Here is a 17,361-nt window from a genome sequence, read left to right on the forward strand (position 1 = left end):
GGGGACTCGCCCTCCCAGATGCCCGTGTCGGTTTTCTGTCTTTTTTTTTTTTTTTTTTTAACCCAGCAATAATACATACTTCCCTCCCTCCTCCCCCGATAATATCTTCTTTAGGGTGAATATTCACTTTTTACGAGTTTTTTTCCCCGCGCCCCCTGGCCTCGCAGCCCGGGAGGATGTGTGCCTGGCTCTCTCCCTAAGCAACCAGGTGAACTCCTCCCCCTCCCAAATCTCCTTATTTTTCCTCGTTAAAATCAGAACTATCCGAGGGGAAAAAAATGTGGCTCCTCCTTGAGTTGCCCCAACCGTCAGGTGAAGCCCAAGCCCGCCGTGGGCTGTGCCCACCCCAGCAGCAGGCGGTAGGCATTTTTCCTCTGTTTCTTTCTTATTCTACTCTTTTTATCGTGCCCCCCCACCCCACCCCCCGTCCTCTTATCTCAGCTGTGTACAAACTGATATGGTACTTAGCAGGAAAGTGACTGGAAATTAAAATAACTTCGTTCACTAGAGGTTATCAGCTGGATATCTGTCATCATCAGTTTGTACAGAAAGAGTCATCTGCGGCAAAGGGCTGGACTAGAGCAGAGCCCGGCTCTCGGCAGCCGGCGGACAGGAGCCCTCCCGACAGAAACCGAGCCCAAACCTGCTGTCGCTCCCGGGGTAGGCACGGCTTTTCTTTCCGTCTTTCCAAGCCGGGTGAAGAATTTGTAACGCTGGGGGTACGGTACAGCTCTGGCTGTAGCCAGCCGCTCTGCCGGCGTGGCTGAACCGATGGCGACCTCGAAGTTTTATTGTGCTCGTTAATTTTTGTGGTAGAGCGCGGCAGGGGTTTGATCGGAAAATAACCACTTTCCCGAGAAACCGTTTCTCTATTAAATTTTATGATTAAAGGCGATACTTCTTTCTTCTCGGTTCTCTCTAAATAATATTGTTCTTTTGGTCACCCTGCCAGGCTGAAGTGATTTTTTTTTTTTTTTTTTTTGCTTTTAGATGTATTTTAGTGGGTGCATTATTAAATAGAAAATAAGCTTTTGCAAGCGAGGGCAGCCGTTCGTTGCCTCTAAACGCCCGGCGTGCCTTCCGACCCCAACTTGCAACGGGAAACATTTTCCCATGTTTCCCACCTGCAAAAGCGCGACGAGAGAGGGGGAAGCCACGAGTGTCGATGCCCACGCCGCTTCTTCCCAGCCTGGGTGCTGCCACTGCGGATTTCTGCGCTGAAAAGCGCCGAGCTATCGGCTCTAAACCCCGCATTTCGTTTAAGTCTTTTGGATGCCCCTTACCGAGTTAAACCCGAGGGTGTTTCAAACACGTCTAAGGGGAGATTTGGGTGGATATAATGCGAGAAACGCCGTGTTGGTTTGATTTTGGGTTGGTTTGGGTTGGGTTTTGGTTTTTGTTTTGTGTTTTGTTGTTTTTTTTTTTTTTTTCCCCAAGGGACAGGCATTTCGAGGCAGGCTTCGCTCGCTGGGAAGGGGGGTGTGGATGGCCATGTGCCCCCGGGGCGGGCGGCAGAGCCCCTGCCCAGGCCGGGGGGCGCCTGCCCGGGAGGTGAGGATGGCTGGGAGGAAGAGCGGCCGCGCTGGCCTGGCAGGCGCCTCTTTCCCTGGCTCCGAAGTGACCTGTGTTTTACACTGCAGGCGCCTCGGGTTTTTTTCACCGCTGATTAGCCTGTTTACGTTATAGCCGGGCTACAAGTTTCATTTTATTTCCTTCGATAGACCCGATAAGAAAACCCGGCTTGAACTGGGACCAGCGTGGGAAACCATTCCCAATCGCCCCTTTCCTCTCCGCTCCTGTTCGTTTCAGGTTTGCTCTCGAACCGCTCAAATCATATCGCCTTCGCTTCCTAACTCTTCATGACGTCACTCCCTTCCCAAATCCCACTCTTCTGACGTAACTTTCACCCCGGGGGCTCCGGCAGCCTCTCGGGTGTCGCCTGCCCCGGGGCCGGGGTAGGCACCCGGGGGAGCATCTGCAGGGAGGGCGCGGAGGCGGTTTTGCCAAGAAAAGCCAGGCGGGGGATGCTCGGTGCGGCAAGGCACCGCCGGGGAGGGAGGTGGTGCCGGCGAGGTGGCCATCGCTCCTGCTCGCTGAGGCCAAAGAGGGAAGGAGGCAGATTGGGGGAAAAAAGGGTTTGTATCCAATTAAGGCAAATTCCCTCGTGGGCATTTCGGCCTCCCAAAAAAGGGTTGGGGGAAAGCCGTGTGCAGGCGCAGTGTGGTTGCTCCTTCCCCCACTCCCGGCTCTCTGCAAATCTGATCCCTTACCAGGGGTGCATTAGGGAGGAGGGGAAGGCTCCGGTCCGGCCGCATCCCCGCCGCCCCCCGCCCGGGCCCAGGCAGCCCCGGGAGCCGCGGGCATCTCCCGCCGGGCCGGGCCCCGGTGCCCCCGGGCGCTGCGGCCGCGGGGGCTCGGGTGCGAGGCGGTACGAGGGGTCACTTTGGTGGCTATCGCAGGATGGAGTGTATTCTTTTCCGAGCCGTGTTTATGTAACTTAATGTACTTTAGAAACTGCTGGGGAGTTTAGGCCAGGCTGATAAGCGTAGCGGTTATTACAGGCGACGTGCCGGCAGCTCTCCCCCTCTCTTCTCCCGTTCGCTTATCCGCCCTACTTAAAATACACTTTTATCAAGGCCACCCCACGATACGGAGTGTTTCCATTCCCCAGCGGCTGTGACATTGAAGCGGACTTATCGATCGGGGCATCGGCAGCTCAGGCGCACCCAGCCCAGCGGGGAGCTGCCGGCCGGGCGGCTCCGCGCTTCGCTGCCCGCCGCTGCCTGCGCTGCCCGCTGCTGCCTGCGCTGCCCGCCGCAGGCGCGGCGGCCGAAGCCAGCGGGGCAATCCGCAGCAGCCGGGGAAAGGGAGATTTCAGCAGCAGCCGAGGGAGAGGGGCCTTTGCCACCGCCCGTCACCTCCTTCTCGGTGGGACACGTGGTGGGGTGCCCTTTGCGAGAGACCAGATGTGTCCCATGGAGAGGGGGGAGCCCCCAATTCACAAGGAGGAGGAGGAGGAGAGATTTTTTCTTCTTTCCCCAGAACTCCCAGCGAAGGGCTGCCGGGCGCTCCGAGGCCGGGCTTGAGCTCCAGCCTTTCTTGCTGGTCGCAGACAGCAGGCTCCGGCCCCCTCCCCGGCTGCCCCCGCCCCGGGCAGGACACCCTGCCCCGGCCCCGGGGAGCCTTCCCCGCTCCCGCCCGGCGGCTGGGCTCCCCCAGCCGCCCCCCCCCGGCCTGCAGCCGTGCCCAGCGGCGGGGAACGGGGCAGGAGGTTGTTCCCCCCGCAGTAAGCGGTCTCCCCGTCACTGGTGACCTGCTGCCACCGTGCTTTTGGGTGATTTCCACGGTGACTTTCAACCCTTGACGCTCAAACAAGCAGCAGAGAGCCACACAGACCTTTATGCAATAGGTGGCTGAAAGAGTGGTTTTTGTGTTGGTTTTTTTTTTATAAAAATAATGATCTGCAGTTTCTTTTTATTTGCCCTCCCTCCATCTCCGAGGTCCACCTGGTTAATGATTTCAGCCTTAAAAAAAAAAAGGATTAAAATCAACAAAACGCGCGGAGGAGAGGCTCCTGTTGCCGCGTAACCTGACTCCCGGAGCCGGCGCTCCGCGGTACCCGCACGGTGAGCCCCGGCGGGGCGGGCAGGGCGAGGGCGGTGCCCTCCAGCTCTCGGGGTGACCGGCGGGCAGCCGGGACCCACGCAGCACCCTAAAAAACACGGTTACGATTTAGCTGCTTCTGTCCGACAGGCATATACGCACTTTGTCTCTTTCCAACTCACACCCAGAGGCTTCGAAAATGAGGAGCTAAGGTTTGGTTTTATTGCTGCTCCGCGTTTTTATGGATTTTTAAGGGCCGATGACGAAAATGGCCTAATTCTGATGCTTTTTCCACGAGTACCTTAATGCCCTTGCTACGAAGCGGTGGGGCTGGGTTTCACGTATTCCTTGCAGTAACGAATATTATATATTACTTTTAATTGCAGGGTCAGGCCAGAAGGAAACCCCCCCCCCGCCCCGCTCCGCGGGGTCCCTGCCCGCTCCTGCCTGGGGGCCGGGAAAGGCTTTCAGGGGTCCATTTGCTGGATCGGCCACGGAAAACCCGGGGGAAAGTTTCTCGGGCTTCTTGCTGCGAGAGCTCGTTGTGGGAGAGAGCTGGAAGCGGAGGGACGCGGGGCACGGCGGAGCCGCGCTTCTCCTCCTCACCGCTGCAGAGCAGGGCTTCTCCTCATCCTCCCCCCCCCGCCCCTTATCACCGCTCTTAGGCAATAGCAAATCCGAGCTGCAATTAGCTATCCCGCCTCCTCCCCCATCCCCACAGCGGAGGTTGCAGAGACTTAATTATTTTTCACTTAAAAAGAAACAAAACCCCCCAAAAAACAACCCCAAACCACACAGGCAAAATCCCCCATCACCAAATATTCCCTGGGCCGGTTGTGGGCACTACCGCACACGGCTAGGAAAATATCGTTTTCTGCATCGAAAACTGCTGGACAAACCCCCTGCGCATCGTTGCCTTCTTATTTCTCTACCCAGAAAATAAAATAAACCATCAGAACCGGTCAAAACCTTTCAGCGAAATGTTTTCCACAGGACAAAAATGAATCCGTCCTCCTGGAGGCATTCTGGGGGAGTAGCTCCGTTTCACGCGTGTCCGCGCCGAGCTCCGGCGGAGCCGCTCCGTTTCTGTTTGCCATCGTGGCAACCCCTCGCCTTCCCTTTTGAAACCGTTTTCCTTGCCATTGACCTGCCCTACCGAAATGTCTGAGACCGAGGGCCAAACAGAAAAAAAAGAACCAAACGAAATTCGCCATTTTAGCTAAGCAAAAGTCTTCCCTTGATCCTAACTAATCATTTTTTCCGTTGCTGCTTTCGTGAGAAATGTCAAAATTTGGGGACTTTGTTCCTGCTTGGAATGAAAGTTGATTTTAGAACGTTAAAATAATATCTTCCAGAGCGAGTCTGACCAGTTCTGTACATGCAAGTCCTACTGGATTGGAAAAACAAATCAAAACAACCACATCACAGAATTAGAGACTTCAGAGTTAACAGCTCGGAGTAATTAGATAGCCTATTAATAGCCTTGCTCCTCGCTGCTATAAAAAGTAGGTGGATGGCTCCTGCCTGGGAAGGATAAACGGGAGGTGGGATAGAGACCCAGGAGATGGGGGCAGGTTACCGACGAGACGTGTGGGGCCCCGCCGACAGGCAAAATGCGTGTACCCCCGCTTTGCTTTACCTGTGTGTGTGTGTGTGTGTGTGTGTGTCCCAGATGCCTTTTTTTCCCTTCATTTGCTCTGTCGAGGTGCGGGAGGGAGCGGCGGGGGCAGGTCCCGGCGGGCGGCTCCCATCCCCGCCGGCCCACAGATAAGGGATGCTGCTGATTCACCTCCGAGGAGGCGACGCCTTCCTTCCCTTTTTGATTTTCTTACCCTTTTTCTGTGTTTTTTTTGTTGTTTTTTTTTTTTTTCTTTCTTTTTTCCCCCTCGGTGTTAATGGCTTCGCGGACACAGCCCTCTATTTGCAGTTAAAAGTATAAATGCATGCGTTCGCCGTGCGAGCACCGCAATTTCCATTTCGTTCATGTAATCACTGGCGGTGTTTATCCATCTCGCTTAAGCCTCCGGGACCGAAGAGGCTGTGCAAATAATTCGCACTTTTCGATTACTTTAGGAAAAGGTTGGTTTTGTACAGCCGTTATTGCTGGTCACGTTGAATTTATAATTTATTACTAAAGAACATCATTATTTCCAAACGATAAAAAGAACAATTAAAAAGCCGATTGTCCCAAAAGGTGCTTATATCTAGGTGGCTATAATGTACTGTTCCACTGCTCTTATTGACTTATTTTAAAAGGTCACAGATGACTGAATTTTAAGGAGTCAGACGACTTTATTTTAATTCCGATTAGATGAATATGAGCAAGAAGTAGTATAGTCTGATATACATAAGGGTTTTTTTCATGCTGTAATAATTTCTTACATTGTTTCACATACACACATTTTACATACATAATTTCTTAATTCATCGCCCTTGATGGTTTTAGTATTTAAAGATGCAACACAGTAGTAGCAAAGTAGATGGGAGTAATCCCAATGTTACTGGTTGTTGGGGTTTTTTTTTCGGTATTCATAATATGGATAGAGTTAGCAGCCTTTTTCTGAAGTAACCAGTCCTCAGAGTAAATCAATGTGATGGCAAGCTGTACAGTGATTACTATTTCCAAGAAAACAAAGGACCTAGGAATTTTCAATAAACTCTGAACACAATTCCATGTGACAGTCTTACAGGATAACTTCAGGGCTTTGCTGCTAACATCCATCAGTAACCAGAATTGTACCTGGATCATATATTTAACATTTACTGATGACCATCAAACATAAGTTTAGCCACACACAACTGTAATATTCACCTATGAAATAATGCAAAAAAGGTTTTACTATAAATTTACACATATTATTTGCTTTGCAGTAGTGCATTTTCATTGTGACCCTGCTGTAGGTTGGTTTTTCTGATAGTGAATCATACACACACTGATTCGAGTGCATGCAAATCAGTGCTGCTTCTTTTTAGAAGCCCTGCTGCTGTGTCTCTGCTCGTTTATCCAGATCCCAAAAGGGTCTAAGGCTGCTCATTCAGCTGGAATTCATTCTCCTTCACGATGACCAAAGCATGAAGAGCCAGTTCTGCAGACCTCCGTGCAAATACCTGTTGAAGCAATAAACCTTGCTAAGGGATCAGTACTGAGGTTAGCAACAAGACTTGCCACTCGGCCCTTCAAGTCATGGTTGCAGCTTAACCAAGCTGGCTTGAAGCAAATCCTGTCCCCAAACCCAGATGAATATTTGGACAGCTAATGCAGAGCTTTCTGCGGTCACAGCTTGGAAGCCGTTGGTCCCAAACAAACGCAATCAGCACTAACTCAGCAACTACCATAGTTCCTGTAATGAACTTAACAACAGTAAAGATGCTCTCTGTGTTTTCTGTCAGGCTGTCAGGTTTAACAGCATCTGTTCGTGATGCAGATGCCATGCCGTTGCATGGACACTAAAGATGGCAGATCCCAGCTCCGTGGCCAGCACAGCCCTATAAACTTACATTGCCTTTACTTTTGGAGGCCAGTGACCCCGGCAGAAAGGAGGACAAGAGCAGTTACAGCAGTAGCATCTCATGGCGTCACGGCTAAATCCAACAGAGGTGGACTATCAGAGCCCTGGGAGTGCTGGGAGATGAAAATTCAGTAGTGCTCAGCTGGCTTGAGGACTTTTCTCCGGCTATTTTTGGCTTTCCCCCCAATGCCCCTGACATGACACCCTAGGCAGTCCCACTCCCCACAGACCACCAACCACAGCTTTGAGTAACATTACACGAATTAAAATGTTTCAGCTTCTATACTAAACCAAACTCTTTCTCTCCAAAAAAGCTCATATCAGTCAAACATTTCCTTTTATCCAAAATAAAGCTTTTCACACTGGTTTTGAATTATTTAACCCTTTAAGGAAAAAGATCAACTGGGATACAAATTGCCAATAAGGTTCACCTTGAGAGGGCAGACAAAGTGTTTTGCATTTTCCTCTCTCTTTCAGTTTGGTAACGGGGTCACATCTGGGGTGGTAAGAAAGATCTGTCATGCCTGGATCAGAAGCTAAGATCTCAGTACCCCCTGCCTGCTCAGCCACCAGAAACCGCAGCAAAACCTCTTGGTTTCTGCCTGGTCACCAGGGTACAGAGAAAGCAACAGCCCCTGAGCTGACTTAAACTGCTGCCTGTGCTTTGGGTTTAAAGTTTTAAACCGTTTTTTTACTGGAAAAGGTAGGGGCTAACAGGAATATGCTCCAAGATATTTCACTCATGGAACTGGAGGGGGGTGTAATTCAGCCTAAAACCAGAATTTAAGCTATACTCCTATTCTAGTTCTTACTACATACAAGAATAGTTACTACTCATCTCACAAACCCTGCCTGTGACCTGTGTTAAGTTTTCAAATCCATTTCGTTTTGTTTTTGATAGCTTCAACAAAATTGTTGAATGACATTTCCTTTAGCGGGAGTTTTCCAAAGAAATTAGCTTCATTTCTGCTTGCAAGAAATGGAAAAAAACATATTTTGCTTGTGCGTGCTTGGAACTACTTGTGCCTCTGAGGTCCAGAAGGTGACATATCTTCCACAAGTGTTTCCTCTAATAAGTGTAGGGAGGAGAAACTAATGGTTGTGAGCTGTAGATACTAGAAGGTTAAAAATATTCTGTACAGAAATACGCTAACCACAGCTCAGCATTTGGACTTGTGGAACATAGAGGTGAGTAGGATGAATGTACAGAGAGAATCGGAAAGCAAACAATTAAACCTGAGGTGGAAAAGAAGGCCCCCTGAATTTAACGGGATTACGTACTTGGACCAAATGAGCAGGACCGGCCTTGGAAGAGCTTGGTGAATGTTAAATGTGAGTATTTTGGCTGAATTCTTCACGTCGTCTGGGCGTTTTGGATACAGCCAGTGTTACTACAGTGAAAGCAGAATATGTTGGCCATTTTGTTATGATTGAGGGTAGAATTGCAGAGAAACGCTAAGTGGATGGGAAGGGGAGGCTGATGGGGGCAATCTCATTCAGGGCTCCATTGCTGTTTTTAAGCCAACATTAAAAATACAAGTTTGGAGTCAGCGAGTCAGTGCAGAAGGCCAGCGCTGCGGTAACAAGGAGGGGTGCTATTGCCCAGGTGCAATGCAAGGGGAGAAGGGCCTACCTCCCTCCTTGCTGCCTGGAAGATGGGGTGTGCACCCTGGCCCCTGCACCCCGGGATGGTAGCAGAGCCCAGGAGACAACAGGACCCCCAAATGTGTTCTTCCTCAGCACAAGGAAGAAGTGCCGCCCTGGGTCCATAGCCCCAAAGTGGGCACGGAGCTATGGCCAGCCACCCCATGGGGTTTCAGAGGCTGGGGTTGGCTCATGGGCTGCCCTGAACCCACCCAACTCTTTACATAAAAGCAGAATCCAGCACGCCTAGAATTACACTTCACTAAAAGGAATAACAACACATACCCTTTATGGTATTCAGCATTACAATGCTTCCCAGTATCTGTCAGTTGGAATGTCAAAAATACACCGTTTAATGGATTAAATTATCTTATCAGTCCTCTATTTGGAAAGTAGAAACCTGTTGTCTGAATCTCAAGCAGTAAATAAAGTCTAGTGATGAAGGACCAAACTGCAGTGGGAGTTTTGCTGGAGAAAGGCCTGCACAAGTTGACCTATTTAATTAAAATGTAATAAAATGCGATTTCCTTTACATCATTACACTCTAGTGTCAACCTTAGAATCACAAATTTGTTAAAAGTTAAGCAAAGTGGTTCATCTGTGGTTACCTCTTGGTAAAAAAAAAAAGGGCAAAAAGATGCCTTTAAGGAAATTCGTTAATAATTAAAAATAAATTTAATGGTCTAAATGAAAAGTACTGACAGTATTAAAAAGGGTAATGACTTAATTATTTTTTGTTGATGTCTGTTATTCATTTGTGGGCCATCAAGCTATAAACCAGGATAATTTATTGACTGCAATATAAACTGGATATGTGCCATATTATTCAAGAAAAACAATACACTGCAAAAACAATACAGAGAAGAGGTAATTTGTACAGAGTTCATGAGACAATTATATCATCTAATTACAAAACTGACTCACTATGTCCTTGGCTCTATTTATTAGAAGAGAATTGAAGGACATACTAAACATACTCAGAGTCTAGTAATTTAAATTTAAATCCTGCCTGTACACCCAAGCATCCAGGAACTGGTACAATCCAGCACATGCAGCAGGAGTCCCAAAAGAGGATGCCTTGATGCAGGACTCAGGATACTACTTCATTTTTCTGTGTGCTGGAAATTAAACTACTGCCCCATCTTGCTGAAAAGTGCTTTGAAACTCAGTCAATGTCACAGAAAACATTTAATAACATTAATAACACACAAAAAAATGTAATTAATTATTTATTTCAAAATGTGACAGCAGTTTGAAAGCTGTCTGTATTTCACATGCTTCACTGGCGCAGCGCGTCTCTGCAACAGAAGCATTTGGATGCAAGTGGATGTGTTTCGTGTTCAAACAGAAGCAAATCGTTGAGGTGCCTGAGCCGTAAGACAGAACGAAGGCTCTGCACACATAACTCACTCGCTCACAGCGAAGCTCATCAAAAGCACAGAAATGACCGAGACCAAAACAGAAGCAAGTTGCTTAGTTATTCTCCGAATTTCCAAATCATAACTGTGCTGCAACCTTTTGAACCCTTTTCAGATGTTTTTCCTTGAACTTTTAATGCTATTTAAGGAAAGTACAAATATTTTCTTTTTTGATCATGTAACAAACTTCATTAAATAAAGCTATTTTTTGCATCTCTTCTGATATTTTTTATTCTCAGTTTACTGCGCATTTTGTATTTGAATAGATTTTAACGGGTGACATCTAGCCATACTACAGTAAATCGTGGAGGAGGCTAATATTCTGAATGATTATTTGTTTATAAAACAGGAAAAAACCTCAGTGTCTCTTTATTTGTTTTTATTAATAATAATGCTGGCTTGCATACAATACTTTTTAAAATGAATGCTATGAGGATCTAGGAGACAGAATGGCAAATGGAGAGCCTGGGAGACCTGGGTCTGACTTTGACCCAGGTAGGGAAGGCATAATTCTGCATGTTGGAAGGTGCAATTCTGCAGCACATTGGCCTTGGTGCAATCCTGGCTTAAGACATCCTCTCCCTCTGCCAGGAGGGACTCTTCTGCCTGGAGGAGTCACCCTGGTGTCAGTGCAGCAACGCACTGCCTTCTCCCAGTCGTGTTAATGAAATTCCTTGTGGGACCACACTGGAAGAAAGACCATTGAAACAATTACAATTAAAAATAGCTCACTCTCTCCTCCTCCCGCAAACTGTTTATTTTTAACTTCCATCACTTCAGCGCTCTGATTTAAGCACTGCTCTACATGCAGTTTTTTTGGCGTGACTGAGGAGGTGACAAACTGCAGGCCAGAGGTGGGAACAAGCATCTGGGGCAGGAGCTGGTTGCAGCAGCTTAGCTGCCAAAGGCAGCGTATCATGGGACTATGGTGTGATAGTTCATTGTATGAACTTAAACTTTGCCTTTCCTGACTGTTTTCCACGTAGCCATGCAACCTCTCTTCTGCAGATCCCTAGTACAGAAGTGCTGGACGAGCATTGCTTTCCTACCCCAGCCTGGTTCATTTACATTAGAGATTTTCAGTTACATGAGTTATGGTGAAACACAGTGGAGGCAAAGCCTCAGTCGAATCACGAGGCCTATATCCTTAAATACATTTATTTACATGGCTAACTTTCAGTCAGTGGAAGGTTTAAATGAACAGGGTTAGGAGCAGGCATATAGTCAGGGACACAACCTTGGCCATAGGGCAACAGCCACCTACACGCCTCAGCTGTGTTCCCTTGCAGGTCTCTGATCGCAGCCTTATGTGTTTTGCTTACATGTTAAGGATCAAGCTGTATATGTGATTCAGGACTGAGTAAGAACTTCTGCCGGGTCATTTCGGCCAGGATTTGGGGTTCTTCCTTCTTTTCTTAAAGCACAGGCCATGAGTCACTTGCTGAAATTTGCTTTCTTATCTCTTCAACTTCCTGCCACTTCATGGACCTCAGGCGGTGGTGGCCCTTTGATTTCTTCTGTCCTCTGCCTGTGATTTTTCTCTCTTGAGGACTCAAAAGGTACAACCTAATTTGAATTTTTGGGTGCAGCTATGTAAGCACTTGGGCCAGCTTGCATAGCCTTTAGCGTACAGGAAGTCATAACATCTAATCTTCTCCCCATTAGGGTAAAAGTATGTCCCTAGCACATTATTAACCAATGCATTCTAGAGCAGACAACACAGTACATCATATAACCCATCCTACAGTTCCCTATATTAAAACCAATCATCTGACTTGTTCACGTGTGACAGCATCACAGTGTGACAGCACCCAGAACCCACTTAAGTCAATGGAAGAAATACCAGTTCAGGTGGGTTTGGACCTCTCCTTTAGGGCCTCAGGTAACTCACCTTGCACATCACAGTCTGGGGTTTGAGCCTCCATTGTGTTCATCAGCCATTGTTTTTCCTTCCAGTCTTGACCTAGACTAGGGACCTAAAAGATTTTGTTACGTATGACCAGTACTTTTGGCAGATTTAAGACTTCGGTGTCAAACTTTTCAATAAGAAGACCTTGTCTGCCTGCGCAAGCATATTGCTTCTCTTCTGCTCCATACATACTGTTCCAGTCCTCCCTGAGGTTAGTAGGTCTTCTTGTAATGCAAATAAATTTAAAATAAAGTAACATCACAATGGCTCTAAAGGAGTACTTCCATGGCACTCTACTGTATCTGGATGGCATAAACAAAATACCTAATGAAAGGTCACCCTTGAAAATCATCTGGCTCACAAAAGTGTGATTTTGTGATGGAATGGGGTGGCCCAAGCTTGGCTGGACCAGGTTGGACCATGAGGACCTGCAACCCTTCAAGAGCTCTATGGAGTCTTAGTCCTTCAGTGTCTGCAGATTTAGCCCTGGAACCTTTTCTTCAAACTATGGTGAGATATAAACTTCCTTATGTGTTCAGTTACTTCATGTTTATCTGCCATTTCTAAACTCCTTCCCATCACACAGCGAGGATAGGCTCTCACTGATTCCAGTGACTTTACCTGCACTGGAGTATTTTTCTCTTTGTCTGGGAACCTCACTCATGCCTTTTCTGCCCTCACCTCCCAAAGGTGAAGCATCAAACAGCTTATACAGAGTACATAGAATCTACACACTCACTCTGGAGACTACAATATATGGTATGTAAACATTTTTAAAAAAATATGCATTTTCCTAGTAACCCTTACATATCCATCAAGCTGGCAGTTATTTCGGAGAAGACTCATGCTACTCATAAAAAGCCCTTACCAAAGTCAGCCAAAATTCCAAGAAAAAAACCCAGAAAGGCAGGCAGGCAACTAATCCTTTTTGGAACTGTCAGGTTGTGACCTGAGATATGCTTTCAGAGGATAGGCAAAAATCAGATTCTTTCCCAAATGAGGAACAATACTATGGTTTAACTATGGAAAGCTAAATGATGAGCACACAGTTGCTGCCTGCACAGAAAACACTCCCAAGAAGAGCACTGATCCGATGTGGTTGTAGTGGATGGTTACAAACTGCCAGACAGGCGGTACTGACTCAGAGCTCCCACTCCTGCGCTGCCTTTCCTGGCTGTAGCTTATGTAAAAGAGTAGAAAGAAGGAAAATCCGTGGAATAATGAAGATGAATGCAATAAATATACCTAAGCCTGTCTACTTGTTTTAGTGGTTAATGCCACTAGAGAAACCCTGCAGAGCTTTAAGCAATTCTTAGTGATGAAGATTTATGAAGCCCTTTTAAAAACTTCATTAAGGGGTCAGAGGGATTTAAGTGGCCTCACAAGCTTTGCACTGAGCCAAGAGATTCACTTTGCAGAAACTCAGCCAAAGGCACCAAGGGGAGACCTGGCTTGCAAGGACTCTTCGCGTGCTCTGGCCTGGGAGGAATGATGCTGGGTACCCTATGGATCTGGGAGGTACAGTGTGCCGACAAAGTCCCAAGCAGGGGTGTAGCGCGTCAGACAGTTAAAGGAAGCTGCTTAGCAAAAGTAATCACTATGAATAGGGTTAAGGCCAGCATACTATGCAAAGCAAGCCAAGGCTGCATACACTGCTTGCATATCTCTCTTATTCTAGCTTCCCTCACTTTGTCCAAAATATGATAAAGTATTTTTGTAGTTTGGATTAGATGTGTTTTCCTCCTTCTGACAACAAGTGCTGCCTGAATCCCTTCAAATCATAGCCCAGAATCTTACCTTCCATGCTGATGCCTCCAAGCAGTCGTTTAGAACTGTAATTATTTAGATATAAATAGCAGTACTCATTAATCTAGCAATCACTTACTCCCAGCTATGAAAATGCAAATTGGGTTGTCTTGTTTGTGTTTGAGAGAGAGAGAGAAGCTGGTGGCGGTAGGTGGGAAGGGGAATGTTCCCGGGTGCTGCTGTTATCACCTTTTCGTCTCGCTGTGAGCCAGGGCACGTTTCATCTGTACCCTGCAGAGCTTTGCTGGGCCTTATGCCACCGCCGCTAATGTGGGTGTGACGGACTGGGTCAACCCCATAAAAAAACAGCTCCTGGACTTTTTTTTTTTTAATAGGTGTGCAGCAGAATAAGCTCTGGTAGCTGGCAAAGCCAGCAAACCCTGACAGAGCGAGAGATGAAGGCTGCTCTGGTAGTATCACAGGTAAAACCACCATTGCCTTTGGCTCGCTGAAGCTGCCCGGCCACCAGGAAGCAGCCACGATGGAGCAGATGTCATGAGTTATAAAATCCAGTATAAACCAAAGCAGCGGATCTCCTCCAGAAGTGTGTTTCAGCCTGACTGCCCACCTGAAGCAAACACCCTTCACTAGATGGCTTATGACCCAACACGTGGTGCTTCAGATGAAGTGCGCGAGGTGTTACACAGCCTCAGTGCCTAGCAAGCAGGTGAGGGCCTCCCCTGGAGCTAGAAGGAAGGAAGGTAAAAAGAGAAAGACAGTAGAGGATGGAGAATGGGGGAGACCTGAGAAATCTGTGGTAAGAAGAGAACTGCTGGTCTGAGCCATCGAAGACCTCCCTCACCTCACGTCCCATTCCAACAGCTGCCAGCAGTGGGCACTTACAGAAACGTCCCCAAAAAAGGCTGTATAAGGAAGTCCCTCTCCTGTTTTTTTCTCCCATCCCCATACCTTCAAATCTAAATGCCTTCAGCATGAATTGAAGTGGGCTCCTGAGTTTTAGCGGTGTGTTATTGGAAGGAGAATCTTACAATGGAGTTTAACAATTAATTTTCATTATTTTAGGGGAGCTCGTTCATACTAGCCCTCATTCAGGAATGCACTTTTTACATTTGCAGAGCTTAGAGCACATGCTTTACACTAATTGAGATGGATGGAGGGAACTACGTGCTTGTGAACGGGGTTCCTCAATAAGGTTTCATAGCAGAATGGCTCAAGCCTGGGGTAGCCTCCAGTAAGGGTTAAATTTATAAATGATGCAACAGACAACGCTCAGTCACCTCTCTGGGTGACAGCACTATCTGGCACTACTTTAGCATCTCTTTACATATATATTTATATATATAACTACTTTAGCATATAGAGTGCCCAAATCAAGCCATAGCAATACTTCCCAAACAGTTATTTGAGAAACAATTCAGTATTCATGAATAGCATAAGGAAGTTTATCTACCATTACCTCCATCCTGCAGAGTTTCCTAAAGGAGAAAAGGGCCTTAGCGTGCTACCTTCATTTGAATACAATCATTTCTGAAGCATTCCTGAAGCCAGCAACAAAGACAGGAGGTGTTGTCCCATCTGCAGGAGCAAGCAGAGATGGTATGGAGCCGATTATTAGGGCTGGCAGGAAGGAGAAGCCTCCCTCATGACAGTGAGTCATGAGATCTCTGCATTGACAAGGAGAACTACTACAGAAGAGCCAATTGCGTAATATCCCAAAGAAGAGCAATTCAGTGGCTTCATTGAGACAAGTTTTGCATGAGCTACACACTACAAATAGCAACTTCATTCAGGCCATTTCAATGACACATGCTAGAGATAGGAAGTGCCAAGATAATAATGTTTTGCGATGGCATTTGGGGAAACTGGGGATCAGGAATTTTTCCAGAGCAGGAAGCTCATTTTTCTCGCTGAAGACTTTGTTTTGATTTCAAGCACTGCTGACTATGCACCGTTGCCACATTTTTTAGATACCTTTTTTATTGCTCCCTGGATTGTAGGGCACAGGGAGATTTCTGCAGTAGGCAAAGACTCTTCCGAGGCATATGCTATAAGAGTGGAAGGAATCTGCTCCAGATCTTCCATAAATACAGGGTTAGCTCACTGTATGTAACTGCCTCTACAACAGGAGCGTTGCTCTTGCATACCCTATGGAGACTGGGGACATAGGGTGACAAAGAGAAGTGGTGGGTGGCTTGGGCACCCAGGCGAGTTCCCGGGTGCTGGTGTCAGCCCAGGGTGCTGGTGTCAGCCCAGGGTGCTGATAGTTCCCTCCACAGCCCTGAGGCGCGGCACGTTGCATCTCTGACTGCCACTGCTTGTGAGATGTTGCAATGGCTCAGGTAGGAGAGCAAAGCTGTCCTGGGGGCTGCTCTACGTAAGCCCACTACACTCCAGTAGGCAAAACCCTGACCTGTATAGTTTAAGGTAATAGCAACTGCAGAGAGTAAAAGCACTTGGAGAGCTTAATAACAGCTCCATAAAATAAATTAACAGTGAAGTGTACCCTGATCCTTCATCTGGAGCCACATTCATAGGCTCCTGAAGTAGGAAATGTTTGAGGTGACAGGACTCCATGAATCAGGGGCCCGTTTGCCATTGTTGGGGTTTTTTTTTCATTTTCCACATGCAAAATAATACAAGCGGTCATAAAATTATTCAGGGACTTGTGCTGATCCCCAGTTAGCACGTCTAAACCTTCTGCTCACTTCAGGTTTGTGAGCGAAAAAAAAGATAAACCAAAGCAGAACGCAGCCCTGCTTTTCCTTAATCCAGCAGGAACTTTGCCAGCATTTGATTTTTCAAATCCGGTTTCCTCAGCTGATTTAGTCATGCAAAATTAGCAGCCTGAAGAAGGAAAGTGTAAGTGTGAGTGTGTTATGCCTGTTATACCCAAAAGTGGGTTACGTTTCCCATCAGTTCCCTCAAGCAAAACCTGTACACCTGTGAAGCACCATAAATTTTTTTCTCTCTGTGGTGAGGCTTTAGCAACAATTGAGCAGCAGTGTTTGTTGCAAACTTTCTTTTTTTGGGCTTTGGGTGCCGTCATGGCTGTTGCGCTTACCTGGGGGCTGTCAACCCGGCTGCCACATCCTCTTTCTGCAGAGGGAAAGGAGAACATTACTCTTTCCTTTCCCCTCCATGTGGTAAAAAGCCACAGGGAACCACAGAGCTGCATCATTCTGAATTGCCGTGACCAGATTTGCCAGGGAGCTTTTCCTACTGGAAAGCAAAAGTGCGGCAACCGCTTGTCTGCCCGTGCACATACCCCGGGCTGTGTGTAGGAAACGGGGTGGGCAGGATGGCTCCTGCCCAGCACAACGCTGTGCGTGGCACCCCCGTACCACCCTGTCTCTGAGGGAGCACGAGGCACGAGCAAGATGGAGAGCATCTGGCATTGGCAGCGACCAGGCACCTCGAAACGGCTCCGCGGGCTCAGATCCCACCTGCTGCATTGTCTGGAATGAAACTGAGAATTTGGGGGCTGCCCAGTCTGATGAAGGAAAAAGTAAGT

General features: G+C 47.5%; 2 long non-coding RNA genes across 2 annotated transcripts; one reads left to right on the top strand and one right to left on the bottom strand.

The window, feature by feature from the left end:
- Nucleotides 1-74: 74 nt before the first annotated feature.
- Nucleotides 75-4,957, top strand: LOC148057375 (uncharacterized). Its single transcript, XR_015699621.1, has 4 exons — nt 75-359; nt 472-660; nt 1,722-1,809; nt 3,990-4,957. It is a non-coding gene; the product is annotated as an uncharacterized LOC148057375 (long non-coding RNA).
- Nucleotides 4,958-10,536: 5,579 nt separating this feature from the next.
- Nucleotides 10,537-15,445, bottom strand: LOC148057376 (uncharacterized). Its single transcript, XR_015702266.1, has 3 exons — nt 15,307-15,445; nt 12,066-12,150; nt 10,537-10,861 (listed from the first exon to the last, which is right to left on the bottom strand). It is a non-coding gene; the product is annotated as an uncharacterized LOC148057376 (long non-coding RNA).
- Between the last annotated feature and the right edge of the window lie 1,916 nt (nt 15,446-17,361).

Source organism: Nipponia nippon, unplaced genomic scaffold, assembly GCF_047370975.1.
Source record: "Nipponia nippon isolate SJK-2023a ecotype South Korea unplaced genomic scaffold, ASM4737097v1 scaffold_1, whole genome shotgun sequence".
Classification (NCBI taxonomy): Eukaryota; Metazoa; Chordata; class Aves; order Pelecaniformes; family Threskiornithidae; genus Nipponia; species Nipponia nippon.